Here is a 9,992-nt window from a genome sequence, read left to right as displayed (position 1 = left end):
AAAGACATATGCACGCCTATGTTTATCTCAGCACTATTTACAATAGCCAAGAAATGGAAGCAAACCTAAGTGTCCATCAGTAGATGAATTGATAAAGAAGAGGTGGTACATATACACAATGGAATATTATTCAGCCATAAGAAGAAAACAAATCCTACCATTTGCAACAACATGGATGGAGCTAGAGGGTATTATGCTCAGTGAAATAAGCCAGGCAGAGAAAGACAAGTACCAAATGATTTCATTCATATGTGGAGTATAAGAACAAAGAAAAAAACTGAAGGAACAAAACAGCAGCAGACTCACAGAACCCAAGAATGGACTAACAGTTACCAAAGGAAAAGGGAATGGGGAGGATGGGTGGGAAGGGAGGAACAAGGGGGAAAAGGGGGCATTACGATTGGCAGACATAATGTGGGGGGGGGGAATGGCGAGGGCTGTACAACACATAGAAGACAAGTAGTGATTCTATAGCATCTTACTATGCTGATGGACAGTGACTGTAATGGGGTATGCTGGGGGGGGACTTGATGATGGGGGGAGTCTAGTAACCATATGTTGCTCATGTAATTGTAGATTAATGATACCAAAAAAAAGAAAACCTTATGAGCAGGCATGATCATCCCCATCTTATCAGTGAAGAAACTGAGGCTAAGAGACACAGTAACTTATCCAAAGTTACACAGTAAGTTGCACAGCTGCAATTCACAAACAAGCAGGCCTGATTCCAAAGTCCATGCTTTTATCCACCACCTCTCCCAAGAGAAGTAAACATTCACATTTTCCAGACATCTGTGGAAGAGACATTTTTGAACTGGCAGCTTTCCCAGTTCATCTCAAATCATAGCACATAAGCAACAGTCTGCTTTTGCTCTAAGAATGCTCTGCTCCAGGTCTAACTGAGCTCTCACTGAGCTGCCCTCCCTAACTACAAAATTTTCTGCATTCACTCACCTGAGCCTGTCGGCCTGCGCCAACTCCAAGCAGGAGTTCTCTCTTCAGATCGGTACCTTAACTTCACTCTTCCTTTTCTAATAGTTATTATCCCACTTGATTCATAGGATTATCTAAGAATCCTTTTCTTGAAGTGTCCAGTATCAACTTACATATCAACTCCTAGAGTTAAACTACCATGAACATTCTAGAATGTAAGCTTCATGAGGACAGGGACCTTGAAATATTTTTCATAGAATTATGCCTAATATCACAAATGGTGTGATTCCCAGCACCCAGTTTGCACATGACAAATAATTTTGATTGAATCAGTCTGACAGTAATGCAGCCCCAAACTGGGCTGACTATCAGAGCAACATAGACATGCTGTGCTCTGGTACTGTACAAAATCCTAAATTCATGGATGCCAAGTACCTATCAAAAGTTCAGCTAAGAAACAACATTTCATGAGGTTTTCCTGAAGGCTCTTCAGGCCAATCCTTCCAGACACAAATCAACGAGGGAGTTAGGGGAGACAGAGTAAGTTGTTTTTGGGAAGAGGGAGAATTCTTCATAAGTCACCAAAGATAATTCACACACTGATCTGTCTTAAAAGTGATTTAGAATTATTTTTATAAGTATTCTTTATTTATTTAAAGAAAAAATACTGAGAGGATATTTTTTATAATAAGCTCTTATAATTCCCTATTCTCCAATCAATGGTTAAGGTTCCAAAGAGCTGGAGGAAATTGTGAATTCCAGCACCAATCTTTGTCATTTGGGGGGGTGGCGACTGATCAAACTTTAGTAAATTCATGGATCTTCTCTTGTTTTCTGTTAAAATTTCAGCAACTTCCTCTGGCAAGTATGATTGCAGACAAAATGTTAATAGTTGGCCAGATGTAGCTTTTACACTTAATTATGGATGGCGACCATCCTGGAATCTCCAGTCAGATTCCTTGCCATCTAAGACACATGGGGAATCTATGTATTGACCTGACTTAGGGAAATAGCTGGCATATGATTACTTTTCCTATTAAAAAATTCCTTATTACCCATAGGGATAGAAAGATTAATACTTTATCTCTTTAGGGATATTGCAGGGAGAGTCCCCTTTTTCTATTTTGTTCCTTAGGAAAATTTCATAGTCATAAGAAAGCTTCTCTCAGGGGCTATTACAAGACCACTTTGTTTTCCTTTGCGATTTTAAAAATTGTTGCTTTTTCAGTCCTGGTGCTACTTTGCAACATTTTTTTCTTATTAGTCATATTGGTTATTACTGCTCTTTTCCAAGGCCTTTTGCCAAACTCATCAATTTCTATTCCCAATTTTTATGGATTCGTTTTCCCCCTTTTCACCAAAAGAAACATCTCCTATGCATCTGTGTATATTTTTAATTTTTTGATTCTCAACAACAGTAGAGAAAAGAACATGCATGTATCTTTTTATACCTATTTTTTTAATTTTATTACTACTTAGCTATCTCTTCTGATTGTGACCTAACAGACAGATTATTGACAGTCAGCTAGATGACCAAATACACAGGATTCTGGCTAAGAATCATAATCTCATATGGGATTTCTTACTGTACTCCAATTAGACTTACAAAGGTAGAAAGAAACTCTTACTTTTCTATTTCCCCTCAAAGCAAGTATAATATGATGCCTAACTCAACATTCCACATACATGAATATACACTCATATGTATTTGACTATTATGCATCTTATATCTCTGTTTTAAGAGGATAAAGAAATAATATATCATTTCCATTTGATGCAGTAGTGCCACATTATTTAATATGCAAATATTTCTTAATAATTTGTTGTCAAAACTGGGTGAAACTGCAGGTTAGCATTCATCTTTAATGGAAGGTCATTGTGAAGGTTTATTGAATTTCAAGGGAAACAAATACCTGAAGATCTCACTGAAAGGGTTGTGCACATTCCCTTTTGCCCTTGGGTCTTTAGTTGCAGATCCTCGGAATTCGTGTTAGCCACATACTTCTCCCAGCTCACAATACCCACACTAGAAAGGAGGAACGTGACATGGGGCCAGTTTGAAAATGGGGACAATGTTGAAGCCACATTGATTATGGGTGACCATATGGCGTGTAGCTGGCATGAGGCCTAGGGGTGACCTACACTTGGGAAGTGTCTCATGCCCTGAGGTCTGCAAGGGACCAGAGTAGAGCCTCAGGTAGGAAGTTATTTAGGCATGGACCTGAAAGCAGGGATCATGTATATTTAGACTACTATATATGATGTATATTTAGACTACTAAACACCTCACACCTAAATTAAAGGGACTCAATAGATATTTATTGGATGAATGAACGAACAAGAAATGTCTTGACATGTTTGGTGAAATGGTGGAGCAGATGCCATAAAAATCTGAGTGTTCAAAAGATTAAAGAAGCTTCTGAAAGATAAGACATGTTCAGAGAAGTGAGAGGCCTGTTCCTTTACTTGTACTGCTAACTCATACTAGAGAAAATAACATAATGTTACAGAACTGTTCTCACTATATTTCTTGGTCTTTAACATCAACAGAAACCCTAATGCCCCCCAAATGCTAAGATCTCTGCTCACCCACTCTCTGTAGCTGCTGTTTCAAACTTACTCCACTCTGCTCGAGCTTTCTGCCTACCTCCTTCACATCATTTTGTTCAGAGAGGTTTGTTGCCAGTTTTACAGAGAAAAGAGACAACATCTAGCAAAAGAAATAATCTTATCTGCCCAACACCCCACATAGAAATGTTTCAAATTGGACTGTTATCTCTTCCTGTCCAAGTCTAATCTTAATACCCGACTCTTCCATCACTTCAAGGAGCTTGCTCCTTCCATTATCTCTCTTTTAGAAAATTTTAGGAGTTTTACTGAAACTCTTTTACAAACAACAAACTGTACTTATTTAAAATGTACAATTTGTTAAGTTTTGACATACATCTACACCCTGACACCATAATTACAATTAAAATAATGAACATATCCATTACCCCCAAATACATTCTCACGTCCATCTCTAATTCCCCCTCCCCATTCCTGTCCCCTTCTCCATAATAGGCAAAACACTGATCTGCTTTCTGTCACTGTAGATTAGTTTGCCTTTTCTAGAGTTGTACGTAAAAAAAATCATATAGTGAGTATTCTTTTGGGGGGCTGGCTGTATAAATTCACCTCCTGATGGATATTTGTGTTGTTTCCAGTTTGGAACTATTACAAATAAAACTGCTATGAATATTCTTATACAAGTCTTTGTGTGGATATTTATTTCTTTTACCTTGGGTAAATACCCAGGAGTGAAAGGGATGAATCATATTCACTATATGGTGTGATTAAGTTCTTAAAGAAACTGTCAAGTTTTTCTCAAGGTGGCTGTACCATTTTACATTTCCATAAGCAGTGTAGTAGAGGCCCAGTTGCTATGCATCCTGGATAACACTTGGCATGGCCAGTCTTGTTAATTTTAGCCATTCTCACAGGTATGTGGTGATACGTCATTATGGTTTTAATTTGCATTTTCCTCATGATTGGTGGACATTTTTCCAATGTTTATTTGATGTCAGTATATCTTTATTGGTGAAGTAACTGTTAATTCTTTTGTCCCTTTTGTATCAGGTTGTTTACTTATTGAGTTTTGAGGATTTTTATACATTATGGATGTAAGTCCTTTACCAATTAAGTGACTTGCAAAAAGTTTCTCCAATGCTGTGGGTTGTCTTTTCATTCCTCAACCGAGTCTTATGAAGAGCAAAAATTTTTAATTTTGATTAAGTCCATTTTATCAATTTTTTTCTTTAATGATTGTGTTTTCAGCTTCTCATACTTCATAAATCTTTGCCTAACTCAAGCTCACAAAGATTTTCTCCTAGAAGTTTTATGGTTTAGGTTTTGCATTAGGTCTATGATTCATTTGGGGTTAATTTTTATATATGGATCAAAGTTCAATTTTTTGTATATGGATATTGAGTTTTTCCAGTATCATTTGTTGAAAAGACTATTCTTTCTCCTCTGAATTGCCTTTTCCCCTTTGCTGAAAATTAATTGACTGTGTATTTGTGGCCTATATCTGGACCCTCTAATCTCTTACATCCACCTATTTGTCTATGATAATGCCACACTGTCTTGATTACTATTTTCCATGCTAGCTATGTCATAAACCACTTGCCCGCCTATGAATTGTTTTTTATAGGTTCCCATTCATGGTCCAGTAAGCTGCTGCCAAGAATTAACAGGGAGCAGGCTTGCAAAATACAAGCAAGACTGAGGATTATCTCTCCATGTGGGCTGAGGACTGGGCAGTTTCCTTAAGCATATACTATGGTTATATAGGCACCAAGCTGTATCTTGAAAACATTCCTCTCTCTCTCTGCATGCAATTTTGCCCCCTTTAATAAATTTTTCACACTGTAGATCTTTCTGAAATGCAAATCTGATCATACAATTTCCTTTTAAAAATCCATCAATAGTTTTCCATTGCCTTTAGGGTAAAGTCCAAGTTTCTTGGCCTTTGAGATCTGATTTCTGCTTTCCCTTTCAGCCTCAATTCTTACTACTCTCCACTCCTCACTCTCCATTCCTGGACTCTAGCCATGTGAATTACTTGCCATTCCCCAAACATGCCACACTAACTTGCATTTCTTAGGCTTTTTTCATGTTGCTCCCTCCGCACAGAATACTCCCCCCACCCTACTCTTTTGCTCCAGCTAGCTAGCTTTTAAAAGTCTTCGTGGTCTCAGCTTAGATATAACATCAGTTCAGTTCAGCAAATATTTATTAAGCAACTAATATGAGTTAAGAGCTGAGCTATGAACATCTAAAATGTCCTCATATAATATATAGTCTAGAGGAGGAGGTGGACATTAACCAAGTAATTATACCAAAATCCGTATCTATAATGATATAGAAAATGACATTGGTAAATCATGTTCCCTGAAAATATAAAAACAACTACAGTACTTCTCACCACTAATCCTGTCTTCTGCCCAGGTCCCATTTTCAGATGTGATGGGCTGAAGTTCTTAATTTGGGATGGGGAGGGGCAAGATTGAATGAAGGAATTGGAATTCTACATTTCCAGTATTCTCCCAACCCAATCTTCCTGATCAGGCAGATGAAGTGAGTACCAGGTAACTGGGATATTGCTGGGATCAGTGTTGTGATCCTGGAATTCCTAGCTAGTTACGGGACCTAGAAACACCCCAGTATATTTAGGCTGGAGAAGTCAAATATGAGCAGATTGCTCCAAACTCTAGCTGAGACCAGGATGGATTTTGATCACACAGACCCCTGGAACTCTAGTCAGCAAACTATGTGGGTTTTCTCCAGTCATTTCATTAGCTTCATAGTAATGTGATCTTGTAATTCATGAAATTTAATTTTTGGGCCCCATTTGTTCAGTTATAATGGGGGTTACTGTACATGTAAAAGAACTGTAAAATGAGGGGAAAGCATAGTGTGCTATTTGGGTATGAGGTAAGGGGGTGGGGGAAAATCTGGGAAAGGGCTATTTAACTGACATTTGAAGAATGAATTAGAGTTAGTGCAGGTGAAGGGGAAAGAAGATGGTTCCAGGTAGACAAAGCCTCCCGCAGGAAGCCTTCCCTGGTCCCCCAGGCTAGAGCTTAGGTCCTCCTTGGTGTTTCCAAGGCCCTACTGAGTGCTTACTCCTATTTACACTTACCACACATATCACAATGGTCTTTTTCTTTGTTTATTTCCCTCCATTAGACTGTAAGCTCCTTCAGGGCAGGGACTGAGGATTTAGGACCCAATCGCCTGTCAACTCCCTATGTGTGAAATAGGAGAAAAGAATTAGAGAAAGGCCCTCTTTGGGCAGAGGGACTGAAAAAGGTGATGATCTTTGCTGAGGAATTAGAAATAGGCTGATACAGGCCCACCGACACAAGGATTGCTCCATAAGGAAAGGCACTTTTGTGGGAAGAAGATGGCATCCTTTCCTGAATAAAGATTCAGCCCTGCACTAAGGGGAAATATTTGGTGAATGAAGAATAGCACTGATTTTAGCCTCCATTTACTGTTTGGAAGAGTGACTTTGTGTAGTACACGAACTCCATAACTATACATAGTGACACTATGGATTTTTCACTACAGTCTCTGCAGTGACTCTTAAAGGGCTTGACACATAGTAAGTAAATGTTTTAAAAACAGTCCTTAGAGGGAAAGGGACTGGGGAGGACGGGTGGGAAGGGAGGGATAAGGGCGGTAAAAAAAGAAAGGGGCCTTACGATTAACATGTATAGTGTGGGGGGTGGGCACGGGGAGGGCTGTGCAACACAGAGAAGACAAGTAGTGATTTTACAGCATCTTACTATGTTGATGGACAGTGACTGTGAACGGGGATGTGGGGGGGACTTGGTGAAGGGGGGAGCCTAGTAAACATAATGTCCTTCATGTAATTGTAGATTAATGATACCAAAATAAAATAAAATAAATAAAAACAGTCCTTAGAAATAAAAGCTTAGACTCCGGATCCTACTGCTGTCTGAGTACCATGTGTATTGCAGATTGTCAGATATGGCTATGCAGGTAGATGTCTCGCAAAAACTGGTGGTGCCATATGGCAGGCAGTAGTTTCCTGCAGAAGGTTTGCAGTAGTCACTGAAGAAAGCTTGTCTTATCAGGGCAATAATGAGGTAGCAAGTAGGACCTGATTCTGAGAACACAGAGAATCCCTCCAGCAGCTCTGCAAGGCTTTCAAGGGTCCTGCAGTACAAACTGGTGACAAAACCCAGGAAAGGTTACTCCTGGGTTACTTTAGGCAAACAGCAAAGAAGGCACTTGTATATGAACTGTACTCCAATGTTTTGTATGCCTTTTGAATTTAGCTCAATTATAATAGCCTGATCAGAATATGAATTGGGTAAAAAAAAACTTGACACAGTTTTTGAACTTAGAAACTCAGTAATGATATTCTGGGAAAACTAAGTTTATGAAAGTCAATTTACCAAAGCAGAATTGGGGGAGTTTCTAAAAATGTCAAACTGTTATTCCAAGATGTCACTGATTGAGATGCCACTATTTTATGAACACTTAAGAAAGAAAAAATGCCAATTACAAACTATGATTTGTAAAACATCTTGATTTCAGAGATTTTACAACATTTTTTTAAAGTGTTACAGAGTTGATGAAACATGGATTAGAAAATACTCCATCTTTTTGTGCTTTTAATATATATATCTTTAAGGAAAATAAGAGTTATTTTCCTGGTGAGAGCAGACTAATAGTTCAAATTCCCTTGATAGGTACATCTTCAAGGCAGAGTGCAGTTTGCTATCAAAGTTTCATGACACCATCTGTTATGATCATTATCATATAATTCCATGCTCATTGAGCAAGTAATTTGGCGTTCCTGGCACCCCTCTCTACAGGGGAGGGAATGTGTTGACCAACCTGCCTGAGTAATCCATTATGTTTGGCAGTCAAAACTTTTACTTTAAATTAATATTTTAACATGTGATTTATACAGTAGTTTCTTATACATTTCATGAATCTGAGCATAATCAATTCTGATCTCTTAAACTGCAAAGCTAAGAGCCAAGTCCTAGGGGAAAATGACTCCACGGCATTATCATCACCGTGGTTGAATAAACTGATCTCTTTGTCAACTTCAAAATGCAAATAGCGCTTTGAGCATGGGGCTTTTGATCTACTGACCATAAAATATTTGAGAGCTGAGTGTGTTAAAAAATATTTATCTTCACATCTTCTAAGTACAGTACTTGAAGCTTGTAGGTACCATATGAATATTAGAAGAAAGGATGATTCCGTATTTTCAGTGCATCTTTCAAGTCTGGGTGGAAGGATTAAATTCACCTGCTGCTTGGAGAACATAGCTGTTCTATGCTGAGGGTGAAGTATGACAATCAGGAAGGAAGTTGACAGAGAGTTTGTAACAGAAATCTTAATGCCCTGGAACAAAAAGAGAAATGGAGAAGAAGAATAAACATGACATTATGTTTTATTTTCAAACCTGTATTTCTATTTCAGGCTAAATGTTTTCTAAATCTATTATTTAAAGGTTGCAACCACCATTCTGGTCCTTCTTACAATATATATTTAGACAATTTAAGTTAATAATATATAATAGATATTTTAAAGTTCATTTTGAAGATATTAAATTTCATTTATAATTGAACTAGAGATATCAAAGTCCAATTTCTAAGTATTGCTATGCAGTTAAAAGAACACATTAGTACAATCATATCTCCCAATTATTCATTACAAAGGAAATTAATACTTATAGTGCAAAATATTGGCTTACTCTTTTATGTTCCTTTTCTTTAGTAAATCACATGGGAGGCTGAAATTACAAATGCCCTTTTTCCTTGGATGGATCTCAACCAAATATGCTGGAACATCTGGAATCTTTTGCTCTGGAAAAAAATAAATGATAACAGCATTTCTCAAGCTTAATGTGTGTGGAAGTTTGATGAAGGCCTAGTGAGGGCTTTCCTCTTACCAGGAGAAGGCTGGCTGGTTACTTACCAAGAATCCTTGAGCAGTGGCATTTATCTGTGCCTTCAGATTAGCCTCTCATCCTTGTGAGCCCCGTTGCTTGATCTTTTTATGTTTCCACAGTTCATCAGACTCAGTTGCTATTTCCTCCTTTTCTTTCCTTTTCATTCACTCCTGACCCCACTGCAGTGGGCTGAGCCACTCCCCTGATTTCACTCTTACCAAGGTCACCAATGATCTTGTACACCCAATGGAAACCATTTATCTTTTATAACCTCTTTGCTACATTTACTCAGGATATGCAGAGACCCTGCATTGTGCTCATCAGTCCCATTTCCTTTTCCTTCAGGGTACACAGCCTAACTACATTTCCCAGCCTCTGTCTGCAGTTAAGCCAGGCCATGTGACTAGCCTGCCGACTAGCCAAAAGTGAGAAGTAATGTTTTCCACTTAGGGGCTTGGCCACTTCAACTTACTGTACTCATGATTCTCCATGTGTGCTCTCTCTGTCTTTGCAGAGGTTCCAGTAGAAGACTCTAAGACATTAGGGAATGGCAAAGCCGTATGATGGAAGGAACTTA

At 38.4% G+C, this 9,992-nt stretch overlaps 1 long non-coding RNA gene across 1 annotated transcript; it reads right to left on the bottom strand.

Moving 5' to 3' along the window:
* Positions 1–8,108: 8,108 nt before the first annotated feature.
* Positions 8,109–9,554, bottom strand: LOC130683380 (uncharacterized). The gene is made up of 3 exons (XR_008997062.1): positions 9,442–9,554; positions 9,218–9,329; positions 8,109–8,865 (listed from the first exon to the last, which is right to left on the bottom strand). It is a non-coding gene; the product is annotated as an uncharacterized LOC130683380 (long non-coding RNA).
* Positions 9,555–9,992: the final 438 nt, after the last annotated feature.

The sequence above is a fragment of the Manis pentadactyla genome, chromosome 4, assembly GCF_030020395.1.
Source record: "Manis pentadactyla isolate mManPen7 chromosome 4, mManPen7.hap1, whole genome shotgun sequence".
NCBI lineage: Eukaryota > Metazoa > Chordata > Mammalia > Pholidota > Manidae > Manis > Manis pentadactyla.
Note: the sequence above shows the minus strand (reverse complement) of the source record. Positions and strands in the feature narration are given on the sequence as shown.